The 13,456-nt window shown below is 34.3% G+C and overlaps 1 long non-coding RNA gene across 3 annotated transcripts in view; it reads left to right on the plus strand.

Annotated features, from left to right (window-relative positions):
• LOC102162695 overlaps positions 1-12,271 on the plus strand; it is a 706,046-nt gene extending 693,775 nt beyond the window's left edge. For all 3 annotated transcript variants that reach the window (XR_002338915.1, XR_002338918.1, XR_002338916.1), the window contains 2 exons: positions 3,323-3,390; positions 6,892-12,271. This is a non-coding gene — a long non-coding RNA (uncharacterized LOC102162695). The remainder of the gene's footprint in view (positions 1-3,322; positions 3,391-6,891) is intronic.

Raw genomic sequence — 13,456 nt, forward strand, 5'->3', positions numbered from 1 at the left:
CCATGGATTCTGGAGCCAGACTACCCCAGGTTTGAATCTCAGTTTTGTGATACTGGGCTGGTTACTGATTACTTAACCTCTGATTCTCAGATTCAGCATGTAAAAGGTGGGAGTAATAATAGTGCCTAATTCACAGGGTTATATAAGCGAAGGCAGTATTAATGAATAAGAAGATTAAAGAACAGAGAAAAAATAAATGGAAATGCAGAAATATTTTTTGGCACAATAGATATGATCAAAGAAGTACTAGCATACATAAAATTAGGACCGAAGTAGTATATTTGTATATTAAACTTCACATGAATCGGTAACTGCAAAATCAAGAAACTGAAAATTAAAATTCAATAAAAGACTAATATCAGATTCATAGAAGTTCATAGAACCTCTTAAATCAAGGAACTGAAAATTAAAATTCAATAAATGACTAATATCAGATTCACAGAAGAAGTTCATAGAACCTCTTAAAACCATTTTTTCTTTTACTGGCATGCCTGATATTTTTCATAGGCTTCTTAACAATGTATGAAAAAATTGTAGAGCCCCTGAATAATGTTTACTTCTTCACTGTTTTGGAAGGACTGGACTTCTTCTGGCAGAGAGAGAGAGATTACATGCAGATTACCTTATACAAACTCCATGAGTATGTAAAAATCTCTGCTCAGATTTTCAGGCCTACAAGGGCTGTTTTCTGATTGCTTTATTTTATTTTATTTTATTTTATTTTATTTTATTTTATTTTATTTTATTTTATTTTTCAGCATTTTGTTCATGGCTTAGGATTAGCAAATACTTAGAAGAGATGTTAACCAAGAATTTCAGGCTCATATCTATAATCTCTCTCTAGGATCTTGGCCCCTTGAATCCCTGCCCCTTGGCCTTTCTGGACTCCAGTCTTTGCCTCTATAGCCCAGTGAAACTCTTTCAAGCACACAGCCATCCACACACTTACCCTCTCTTCACAGCTCAGGAAAACTGCACATACTTGCAGAATGCATCACACATTAATGTCCTTCCCTTCTTTGTTGGATCTGGGTTGCTCAAATCCTCAAACATTGTTTTTAATCCGTTTTTTAGTCTTGTATTCATTGGGGGTGTTATTCTTAAACAAGCTTCTCTACTGAGACCAAAGAACCAGTGATTTTTAAATCTGGAGTATATTTTGGGTCTCTGTACTGGCACCAACTGGCTGCTAAAACTGCTCAGCCTTTATCATACCAATACCCTCTTCAATTGTAGCCTTTGAGTACAATATTTAAAAGTAAATATTCTTAGTACATAGAACATGGAACTGACAGATGTGCTGTCAAGAAAATGTCTTCATTCATAGGCAGAGAATCCTTGATACTCTTCCTAGTAGCTAGTTTTTCATAATTGCTAGAGACTAGAAAGGGCTGTGCATTTCCTAATATTCTCTATTCTTTTTTTTTTTTATTTTCCCACTGTACAGTAAGGGGATCAAGTTATCCTTACATGTATACATTACAATTACATTTTTCCCCACCCTTTGTTCTGTTGCAACATGAGTATCTAGACAAAGTTCTCAATGCTATTCAGCAGGATCTCCTTGTAAATCTAGTATTCTCTATTCTTTATTGTAGTTTAATTTCATTTTCCTTCTTCTCTTGAATCATTGTTCAAATATATCCTGAGCAGGTAACTTGTAATTTAGTTTATATGTTATCATAAAATCACAAAGAGTTATACAAGACCTGATGAGAAGGATTAAACAGTACCCAGAAATCTTTTTTGACCTGGATTCCAAAAGGATAGGGCTGTGTGGTTGTTTCCTTTGAGGAGGTGGGAAGACATATTGTATGAATGTTGCATACGAATGTTGGGGTGCCAAAGTGTGAACTGTGGAAGAGACTGTTTATTGCTTACCTAACAACAAATAGACTTAGGTACTGATCATACTCCTTACTAATCAAACTCCGATTAGTTGTATACACCAAAAAACCCTAAAAATTTATATTTCCCAACCTTCCTTAGCCACTGACTCAGTTTACAAAGTGATATATAAGCAGAAATCATTGAGTAGAGCTTCTAGGAAAGGTCCCTAAAAGAAGAGAAGAATCAGGTAGTGTAGGTCATTTCTTTCATTCTTGTGCTTCTCCTCTTTCTTCTTGCTTAAGATACTAATGTATGGATTGTAGCTTCTCTCTTCGCTTTCTTTGCATTATGAAGGTTAAGCCAGGATGATCTCAGTGCTGGGCCTTGACAGCCATGACCAGTTAATATAAATGTCAGCACCTCATTTCTGACTTTTTATAGCATGGAAATATAAAGCTCTAGGTTGTTTAAAGCACTATACAATGATCTCTTTTCCTTGTAGGTAAACTCTACAGTTTCGAGTTTTCATTATTATGAATAGAAAGCACCATACAATATACTCTTTTCCCCAAAGCACCTTCTAATTTATATTTTATGGAACTTAATGTCTATAAAATATATTTGTTTCACCTGAACTCTATTAAGAAAAAGACTTGAAACAGACTGGCTATAATGTACACAATGGATTAAACACATAGTCCAGTATTTTTCTAAGATATATCTTTGGTTGCTTAAAATAATAGAGGATTTAGAATAATAGTGATCCACACATCAAAGACAATAAATTATTTGAACTTACACATTTTTTTGCAATGTGTATTCTAAATAGATAGATATATAACTGAATATCCGTTCAATGCTAACCCATGAACACCAAGATATTGCACAACCTATTTGCTAATGTTTGACTCTAATGCTGTTTATGTGCTCACAAGAAGCAGTTGTTAAAACTTGTTCAGTCTTATATTTAAATCCCTAGGTATCTGTGTCTAAGTCTCAGATGAATTTTTATTTCATTATTTTTCCTCTAGGGCTTAATTTTGTGTATTCATCAAGTAATTATTCTATCTAATGTCTATGAAAGCATCTAGATTCTTGGGAATAAAAAGGGGGTAGGGGAGATACAGAAGACCAAGAGGAAATGACCAAGAGGAAAGAGAGGGAGCAGAGTGGTACTATTTCTTCTGTATTTGCTTTTTACCAAACACTAGGGTAATATCACTGAATGCATAGTCATTTAATCTTCTCAACATTATACAATAGGGACTATAGTGATAACTATTTTAAAATATGAAAAGCAAGATTTAATGTTTTATGAGATTTTCCCCCCAAGTTCAGAGAAGCACTAATAGAGAAGGGGCACAATTCACAAATGTTCCTATCTCAGAAACCGATGTACCTTAGTAACACATAAACTGTGTTTTCTCAGACCTTTCCTTATTACCACATGTGGCAGAGGGTGATACAAGGCAATTATTTTCTTCTCCTACAGGTCTACAGTTTGTTCTACTGCTGACTCTCTAGGATTTAATGCACTGCTTTCTGGGAATCTCTATCTTGGTATGAAGTTTTACTTGGATTTTTTTTTCCCTAAAGAACACTGAAATTAAGAAAAAATATTCTAAGACATTTCTTATTTGAAATGGGCCTAGAAGCTTCTAAATTAAGTTCCTTCATGACTAAAGGATGCATTAACTCTCTAACTAGTCTGTGAATAATTTGTATTTTTCAAGTGAGTGTATTATGTCACAAATTTTGCATGCTGCACAGCCCTTTAGAGAATCTGATGTTTCTTCAAAGGGTATACTCCATAGTTAGAAGGAATTTCTAGATTACTCAGTTTTTATCATTCTTGGTCATGTGTAAATCTCACAATTATCGCTACTTGCTTGACATTTTGTTCAGTTCTACCTCTCACAGCTTAATTGTGTTAGCAATACATACAGATATATGTCAAAAGATCCAACAGTGTTTTAAGGCTTCATGGTACTCTATTGCAACTACCATTACTGTTACTCTGTTATTTCAGTGCCATTCATTACCACTTCCCCCTGAGCACTGGTACATGATCATGTGCCTCCAGATTGTATGAGAGCCTGTGATCACTGCTGGGGCAGCAATGGCTTCCACAGTGGCACCTGCAAAGTGAACTACAGTTATAAGAGCAAATATGTAAGAAGAAGTCTCTCTATTTTGGTTTATATCTGAAATCCAAAAAGCTAAGTTGATGATCACTGGATAAATGGTACTCAAAATTTTGAGAGCTATCACTGCCAGATTAAGGGGAAAAAACTATTCTATTCATTAATTCCTATTCCTCAAAACTATTCAACTTTCAGGCCTTAAAATTGATTTTTGATCAAAAATATATTTTTGATCATGAATAATGTGATATAAAGAATGAGATTAGCAAGTCCACTGTCCTCCTTATCTTTGCTTGACATCAATTGTAGACGCATTTTATGTCACCAACATAATGCCCCAAATCATCTTTGGCAGAGAATTTTACACAAGGCCCAGCACTTCAAAGTCAATGAGTTTCTGTATCTATCTACTATCAATACACTGAACCTAACAATATCTGCACACATATACACATACTTTGGATTAGGCTACTAATTCAAACCTCTTCCACATTCAGAAGAATTTGTTTTAAAAATCTAGCTGCTTCTTCCATATGTAGCATAGACTCTGTGCTTTCCATAAAATTTTTCTGCCTTGAGACTCACGGGCACCTCAAGCACATGTGCTCTAAAAACCTCTACAATCAAAGGTACCCGTGATTGATTAAATTATTAACATGGTTACAATAAGAGGCAAAGTCAAAACTTGCCCAAGAAGATGAGATACGGCAAATGTGGCAGAGGGTGATACAAGGCAATCCGGTCTGAAGTTTTACTTGGATTTATTTTTTCCCTAAAGAGTACTGAAATTAAGAAAAAAATATCCTTAAGAATATTTCTTAAGATGAGATAGTGTTTTACATAGTACATGATCTGTTGCTTTTAAAGAGGTCACATCAGGGTGATGTTTCATAGAATGCTGAGTAGGCCATATGTCTATCAAACATACTGCAATTTCCCAAGTGCTTTTAAAAGGGAGTGGATAGGAGAAGAGACTTGTGGTTGCCTGATGGGAGGGGGAAGGAGTGGGAGGGATCGGGAGCTTGGGCTTATCAGACACAACTTAGAATAGATTTACAAGGAGATCCTGCTGAATAGCATTGAGAACTATGTCTAGATACTCATGTTGCAACAGAAGAAAGGGTGGGGGAAAAACTGTAATTGTAATGTATAACAATTACAATGTAAGGATAACCTGACCCCCTTGCTGTACAGTGGGAAAATAAAAAAAAAAAAAAAAGGGAGTGGATAGGTCTGAAATCCCATGATATGATCTCTTTATTTACTTTATCCTAGATTGATTTAGCAAAAAACCAAGGATGTCAAAAGAATCAAGACTGTACCATAAATGTCACTGTAGAATCATTGACAAAGTAAGCAATGCAAGCCACACTCTCCTTTACTAGGGATTTTGTGGCCAGAGCAAGGAAGACGTAGACCTCTTATGGCAGACCAAACTTTGGGTCCCAATTCTTCATCCCTCTTTGTGTCTAGCTTTGCTCTGTGACTTTGAAAATCTTAATTCAAAATATATGTCTTTGCCTCTTGATTTTGAGCTTGACTCAAAATGCTAGAAGAGTGACTCAAGCAAAAGACTGAAATGTGGTTGTGTGGTTGATACCGTTGTATGCTCTGGCCACCACTGAGAACAAATATTCTCTTAAAGCCCACTGGTCTCAGAGGAATGAGTAAGTTATAGAATAGACCAAACCAAATGTGTAGCTGGAAACTAAACCTAATTACGTCCTGCTGGTAGCAATAGACACCCCCAGATGCATTGCATACCATGAATAAAAATAAATGAGTGTTATTTTAAGCCAAGTTTTGGGGTGATATAGTCTGCTGCTTTACTATGGCAAAAGCTGTCCATTAAAGAAGGTGGTACTGGAAAATGAGGTGCCATTGCAATGAAAACTTAAAATATGATTTTGATCAAGGCTGTAGGCCGCAAGAAAACTGCTATAAATGGTCAAAAATGAGGAAACTATTACGAGACCCTAGAAATATTTGACCTGTGGAACACAGTATTGAAACATTTATTAAAGTTATTACCTACAACTGGAAGATGATATACCTGATAAACATATAGAGGTACAAAAACATGAAATCTGAAAAGAAACATTCTGTTTTCAAGCAGTACTTAGATGTACTAGAGACAATACACAACTGCTGAGTGAAATTATTTTTCACCAAATTAAAGTTGCAGCTAATAAGATACAGCCTCAAGGAAAAAGCCTAATTCAGAGATTATCATTTAAAATACCTCAGGTTACAGATCCAGTGAAGGTTGTTATCTTCAAATCTTTTGTTAACACTTCTAAAATAATTAACATCCCTTATAAATCATGGCTCTAAAATAACTAATATGCCATTCAGCAAGAAAGAAAATGATGCTGTAATGAATAAGGTAGTATTTTCATTGAAATATAATACATCCAAAATACACACAACTGAATCCAGAGACAGAGGCTGTGGAAAGAATTATGGACACAGATTTTGGCAGAGTAGACCTGAAAAATTCACAGAAAACCCATAACCTTGTAAAACAGTTGTGTTAGCAAAAAGGACCAACCTAGACTAAAAGAAATGAAGAGTTCTTGAGAAGTTAAATACTTCTTGGTTTCCAAATTCCTGCAAGTAGTTAAATGGATTGCCAAAAAGGACATGTTCTCCAATCCTCTCATAGTTTGCTAAGGAAGTGATAAAAGAGAAATGAACTCCTAGAAGCCAAGGCTGAGAATAATGATCTATGGACTTATTCCCAGAATTTAAGTCAAAGAATATATTCTACCCCCAGGTAATGTCAAGTGGGATTTCAGAATTGTTACGGACCATGACTACTAAATACTTCCCATCCTTCGTCTTTTAAATGGGGGAGTTTGTTGCAGTTATCCTGTCACTCTACTATCATCATATAACAGATAATTTGACTTTTTAGTTCACAGGTCTTCAGATCAAGAGACACTACAACTAGATGTCATCAAAATCAAGATATCTTGGACTTTGTGCCTGATGTCATGATTGGGTGAAACTTTTGTAAGTCGTGTGATAAGGAAAGGAGAAAGAAGCAGATGTTTTCAGGAAGATTGATCTTAACTCTAACTATACAGCTAAAAATGAAATCATAGTCTAGTTGTTATGAGTATACTGAGAAGCTAAAGAAGAATTTAAATACTTATTATCTCTTTGTCATACTTTATATTTTAAAATGTTAGTAATAATATATACCTAACCTTGTTGTAATGAGTATAAAAGGCACTATATGAAAAGATTTGACATAGCATTGTGACTCAGTATATTATGATCCATGTTGTTCCTAACTGAATTACCAGTTTTATATCTGAATTCATTTTATATCTATTTTTGGAATATTAAAAAACTACATTTTCATTTGATAAATAGTCATGATTTCACACTAACATCTTGAAAGCTGATGAAATATTCCAACTATAATTTTGTTCTTATATAATTCTACCATTAACACAGACATTTAGGCTGTTAGAATGTCTTATTTTTATTGTCCATTGCTATGCTAATGATATATGCTAATTTTGACTATAAATTCTGGTTATTAAACTTCTGTATTGCTAATTAGAAAAAGAGCATATTATTAATTTCTAAAGAAAAGGTATATTTAAAATAATAATTTTAGGCCAGATTTTCATTTTTGAAATATTTCTTGAAAATACCTATTCATTAAGAATTTCCATTTGCTAAGCAGATACAGTAGTTTAGCAGTATTCATTTTAGTGTTCCATTTTTTTTTAAATTTTGGAAATAATCACTTAACCATTCATTAATGCGATAAAATGCTGTAATGGCACTTGCAGTGTCCTATTAATCACTCTATTGTAATTATGACAGACCTCTTTAGCCAGTATGGTACCATTTCTTTCAGAAACATATTACAAGTTTGAAAAGAGGCTTGCTCCTTACTTTTGCCACACACACTGCCACAAACACACTCAAGTTTGGGGGAGGCAAATCTATGTCTTAAACTCTGATTGTATATAATAAAATGTTATTAACTTTTACAGGTAAATTTAAAACCTGGTTACATCTGTTACTAAAAGAAGCAAAAATGAATTTTAGTAGCTTAATATAATTAAGAACTTATGATAAACACCAGAACCTTGCACTGGACTCTCTCTCCCCGAGACCCATGTTCAGAGGTTTAGAAGTGATGTGGTTTTGTAACCCCTCTTACCAAGTGTTCCTATCCATGCTATATATCCAGAAAAAATGAAAACATTAACTTGAAGAGATATGTGCACTCCAGTGTTCATAGGAGCACTACTGATAACAGCCAAGACATGAAACCACCCAAGTGCCCATCAACAAATGATGGGCATATTTTATATATATAATGGATTTTTACTCAGCCATAAGAAAGAATGAAATATTTCCATTTGTAGCAACATGATGGACTTGGAGAATATCGCACTAAGGAAGTGTGACATACAAAGACAAATATGATATCACTTATATTTGGAATCTAAAAAATAATACAAATGAATCTCTATAAAACAGAAAAAGGCTCACAGACATAGAAAACAAACTTGTGGTTACAAAAGGGGAAAGGGAGGGAGTGGGAAGATAAATTAGGAATATCCTAAATTATAATTCCTAGAGTGCTGTACTATTTTTAATACTTTAAGAATAAAGGTGATATGGTATTGGCAACTACTATACATGAAACAGATGAGTAACGAGTATTTACTGTATAGCACAGGGAACTATATTCAATACCGTATAATTACCTATAGTGGAAATTATCTGAAAAAATATATAAAACTGAATCACTGTGCTGTATACCTGAAACTAATGCTGTAAGTCAATAATACTTCAATTAGAAAAAAAGAGTGGGGGAGTAACTGGGCTTGTTCGAAATTCTCTCTTGAAGCTTTATCCATAAGGAAAAGTGCATCAGATGGTAAAAGCCAGTATCATTAAGTATATCTACTGGCTAGTCCCTTGGGGAGAGTCGTCATATGCTTCATCTTAGCTGTTTTACTCCAAAGAGCTTATCTATAACTCTAAAGCAAGAAATCATTTCTTCTGGAATTACTAGGGCTCTTGGTTCAACTGATACTTCTTCACCTAAGGTAGCTATGGAAATATCTCCCATCTTGATTTCTTCCTATTTAATGCTGAGAAGTAGAGTATCTTCTGAGACTTGTATCATTTACATAATTGCAGTTTATTGCTTAATTTCATCACTGATTATGTCATAATAACTGACAAAGTCATATACACATATACTTTTAAAGTATATTCCATACAGCTTATAGTGCATTTACACTTTTAGTATTTTTTGCTTTATCTTGTTTAAGGCCAGTGGAATTTATTTCTATCTTTATTTAAAGGAGAGCTGTTCATATTTTGAAATGCTGTTACAGTGATGTATCAGTTACATTCCTTCTTTCTTTAGGCCTATAACTTGCCAATGAAGTATTTCTGTTACCATTGGTACAAGTGTAGCATATGGAAAATGTAAATCATTTCACTCTCTTTAGACTTACTTGTGACAAAGCTTTACTCAGGGATGCTTTGCTTAAGCAATTAGTCAACCATAAATTCTATAATGCACAACATCTTGCATTAGTGGAAAAGCAAGCTACTCTGGAAATCTAAATTCACATAAATTTTCCAGATTTGAGACTGGGTTTTTTTTTTAATGGAAACCATTTGGTCTATTTGACCCTCAGAGACAACCAAGTAGGCAGCAGCATGAGGTTTTGATAACATATGGGTTAATTAATAAAGTCTAACCAGTCAGGGAAGTGTTGGATTTAAAGGCATTTAATAAGATTAGACTTTCAAACATTATTTGGTGCATTAATTCAAATATTCAAATTGGCACAGCCCAGAGGCCCAGAAATGAAAAAAAAAATGAGGGCAGATAGGAATAAAATTAAATTTTAGGAAGGTATTAAAATAAAAATACACTCACAACCCGAAATTTAGAAATGGAATTAGAGTTTTTCAGCCTATTAAAACTCACTACCATTAGTATATGAGGCCACCAAAGTAGGTAGACTGATAACTGTGTAAGCAGATATGTATTTAAAAAAAGAAATTATTTTTTTCAGCATTAAATTTGAATCTTCTATACAGTCTACTAAGGTAATTTCACCAATACTGGAGAATCTTTATTCTTAAGGTATTAAAAGCAGTACAGCATTTTAGGAATTCTAATTGAGGATTTTTGCTCTATAACTGGTATGGTATTTCATACTCATCATGCTAATACCTATAATGTTTATGTCTGTGGCCTGCAATTGTCCACTGATAATTAGATTCAGGCCAGCGTGGGAACCACAGAAAGAAAAAGTAAACTTTTCTTCTGAGAACCCAGTACTATTGAAATTAACTGTGAAAAGAGAAATACAAAAATCACTAGAAGCATATCCTGCCAGCTACTTCTAAAATGTACTGTTTGTTGCATTTACGAGATAATATGCCTTTTTGTACCGTAGTAGTAAATTAAAACTAAAATGAAATTAAAACAGAGCCTGTTTCCACCATGTTGTAAATGAAAGTCATTATAATTCAATGCCAGATATGAGTCAGTTAATTCTACCTCAGCCAAAGCTCTGATATTTCAGAGAACAGCAGATGTTACCCTTTATACTACCCCATTAATATACCTAGTGAGTTATTCCACTCTTATCCCCAGGGCAGAGAATAAAGGCATATTTTCCTTTCTATTCCTTAAGCAAACCTACTTGCTCCCTGAAGCACAAGATTTAATTATCCTTATTGCATTATATTTGCTTGAATAGCTACAGAAGTTATTAATGGGCATAACATTTTCTGATCTTTTTCATGAAATTCAGCTATGATATTTATGCTGATTTAATTACCTCTAGCACATTAATTAGTCCAGCAGTAAGAATTAAGGACTTAGGATTTATAACAAAATTTATTCCTATTGATTATTATGATATGTGACAGTTTGGCTAATGGGAGAGTTTAAACATAGAATTCACATATGTATGTAAGTTTCTGGGAAAAAGGAACTGGAGACCTACTATATTTACTAGCTGTTTATGGGGATATCTACCAAGAAAGGACCCTGGAAACCTAGTGGGTGCTAGATCAACTACTAAATGCCTGTGTAACCTTAGGCAAATAATTTAGCTTCTCTGTGTTTCAGCTGCATCATCTGTAATAAAGAGGAAATAGTGGTAATCTTTACATTATAGAGTCTTTTTTATATTAGTTTAATATCTATAAAGCACTGAGAGATATCTGGTACATCATATGTTATACATAAATGCAGTGATTTTAATAATAATAATAATTGAAAATAAGCAGAAGGGACAGACTTAAAAACAGAGAGTGAATTTATGTTCAGTCACTTGACTGCTAGGTAGAAATCTAATGAGGAGTTAAACTTTGAGGATTTTTATGACTGAATCTCAAGTTACGAGTATGTCAGGATAAATGGAATTAATAATTTTGGGTAATATCAAATTTTAGTTACTATTTGAAGACAATAAATAAAGGAGAAATTTGAGAGAAAATGAGCAATTAAGGAAAGAGTTAGGACTAAACACTGGTATTGGAAGACTTTCGTCAGTCGGGGAAAGAAAAAAATAATGTAAAGGATATTGGGGTAGAGATAAGGAGATGGTTGGTAGGAGGAGCAAGAAAAATTACAGTACAAGGACATGGAAAAGTGGCATACAGTGTTAAAAGCAGTAAAATAAATGTATCAAAGGAAACCAGTGGCTTTGAATATGGAATTTATTGGTATCCCTTGATTGCAGTTTCAGAATTTGGTGGAGGAAAGACACTGACTGCACTATATTGGGAAGTAAATGTTGAGCTGAAGCGAAGGAAGCAGATTAGAAAACTTCAAAAATTTAGGTGGTCAGTTTAAGGCTTGATTAAAAATAGAAAGAGAACAATGACCACAAGCCAGTCATATTATGAGATTTTACCACCTGCTTGTCTTAAAAATCTCAAGTTTTGAATTTAGTTTGAAGTGATTGAGTTGATAGTGAAGAAGCAAAAGCAAGTTTCTCTCCAGAAAAACCCATTTCCACACAGACCTCAAGTAATTCACATACTTAACATTCCAGAAAATGTGAGCTTTCTCGTAGGAAATCAGAAAACTCATACAGAAACAAAGTACCAAGAACAAGATCTAGCAGAAGTGATGCAAAGCAAGATCAGAAACATAATAATGTGAGATAGTGAATGTCAGACATAGTTTTAAATAAGCACTTCTTAAAGAATGAAATAAAAGGTGGATTACAAATATGAGCAAAGAGAAACAGATTAGAAAATGACTGGGTATATTTGAAATGAAATAAAATACAAAGTCCAGAAATGAAAAACATTTAATTAAACAAACAAACAAACAAAAAACCACAAGGGAGTTCCCATTGTGGCTTAGTGGAAGTGAATCTGACTAGCATCCACGAGGATGCAGGTTTGATCCCTGGCCTTGCTCAGTGGGTTAAGGATCCAGCATTGCCATGAGCTGTGGTGTAGGGTGCAGATGTGGCTCAGATCTGGTGTGGCTGTGGCTGTGGCTCAGGCCAGGGGCTGCAGCTCTGATTCAACCCCTAGCCTGGGAACTTCCATTTGCCATGGGTGTGGCCCTAAAAAAACAAAAAGTTACACTGTAGATATTTACCCTGTCAAATGTGATGATATAACTTTTTGTACTTCATACTTTAAGGTTATATAAGCATATGACATGTATTAGTTTTCTATGCTAATATTAATTATATTTTAATATATATTATTGTATTATATACTAATTATTATAAACATAACAGTGTAAAACAACACACAGTTATTTCCTCATAGTTTCTGTGGGTCAGGAAAATGGCCATGGATTCTGCATGGCTGCAATCATTGTGGTGGTTAGGAATGGGTTCTCATAGAGAAGCTCAATATGTAATGAATTTGCTTTCAGTTTCATTCAGGTTGTTGTAGAAATAATTCCCTTGCAGATGTAATACTGAAGGCCCTGTCCTATTGCTGGCTGTTCTCTAGAGGCTGTCCTCAACTCCCTGGCACATGGGGATCAGGCCAGTAAAAAGAGCAAGACAATCTAGAGTGAGCCTGCAAGCAAGATGAAATCCCTTCTGTTGTAATCATGGAAGTGACATTTCATCACCTTTGCCTTATTCTATTGGTTACAACCAAGTAACAGACCCCATCTACACTCAAGAGAAGAAATTATATAAGAGCAGTGAATTATACATGGGCATAAGTACCAGGATACAGGTATTATGGAGAGTCACTTTAGAGTCTGTCTACCATTTGGTAATAACTGAAGCCATACAGGAATATCCATACATGAAGTGCATAAAATAAAATGAAAAGTAAGTTTCCCTCCTCCTAAGTCTTTTTATCCCCAATAGTGTCTACAAAATGTAAGGGTTTCCTTTACAACCTTCCTAAAAATAAAATCCTCTGATCTTTTTTCCCCAAATGAAAAATGGCCATCAGTAGATGTTAGACTGAATTCTACCCCTTTC

The sequence above is a fragment of the Sus scrofa genome, chromosome 1 (genome assembly GCF_000003025.6).
Source record: "Sus scrofa isolate TJ Tabasco breed Duroc chromosome 1, Sscrofa11.1, whole genome shotgun sequence".
Taxonomy (NCBI): domain Eukaryota; kingdom Metazoa; phylum Chordata; class Mammalia; order Artiodactyla; family Suidae; genus Sus; species Sus scrofa.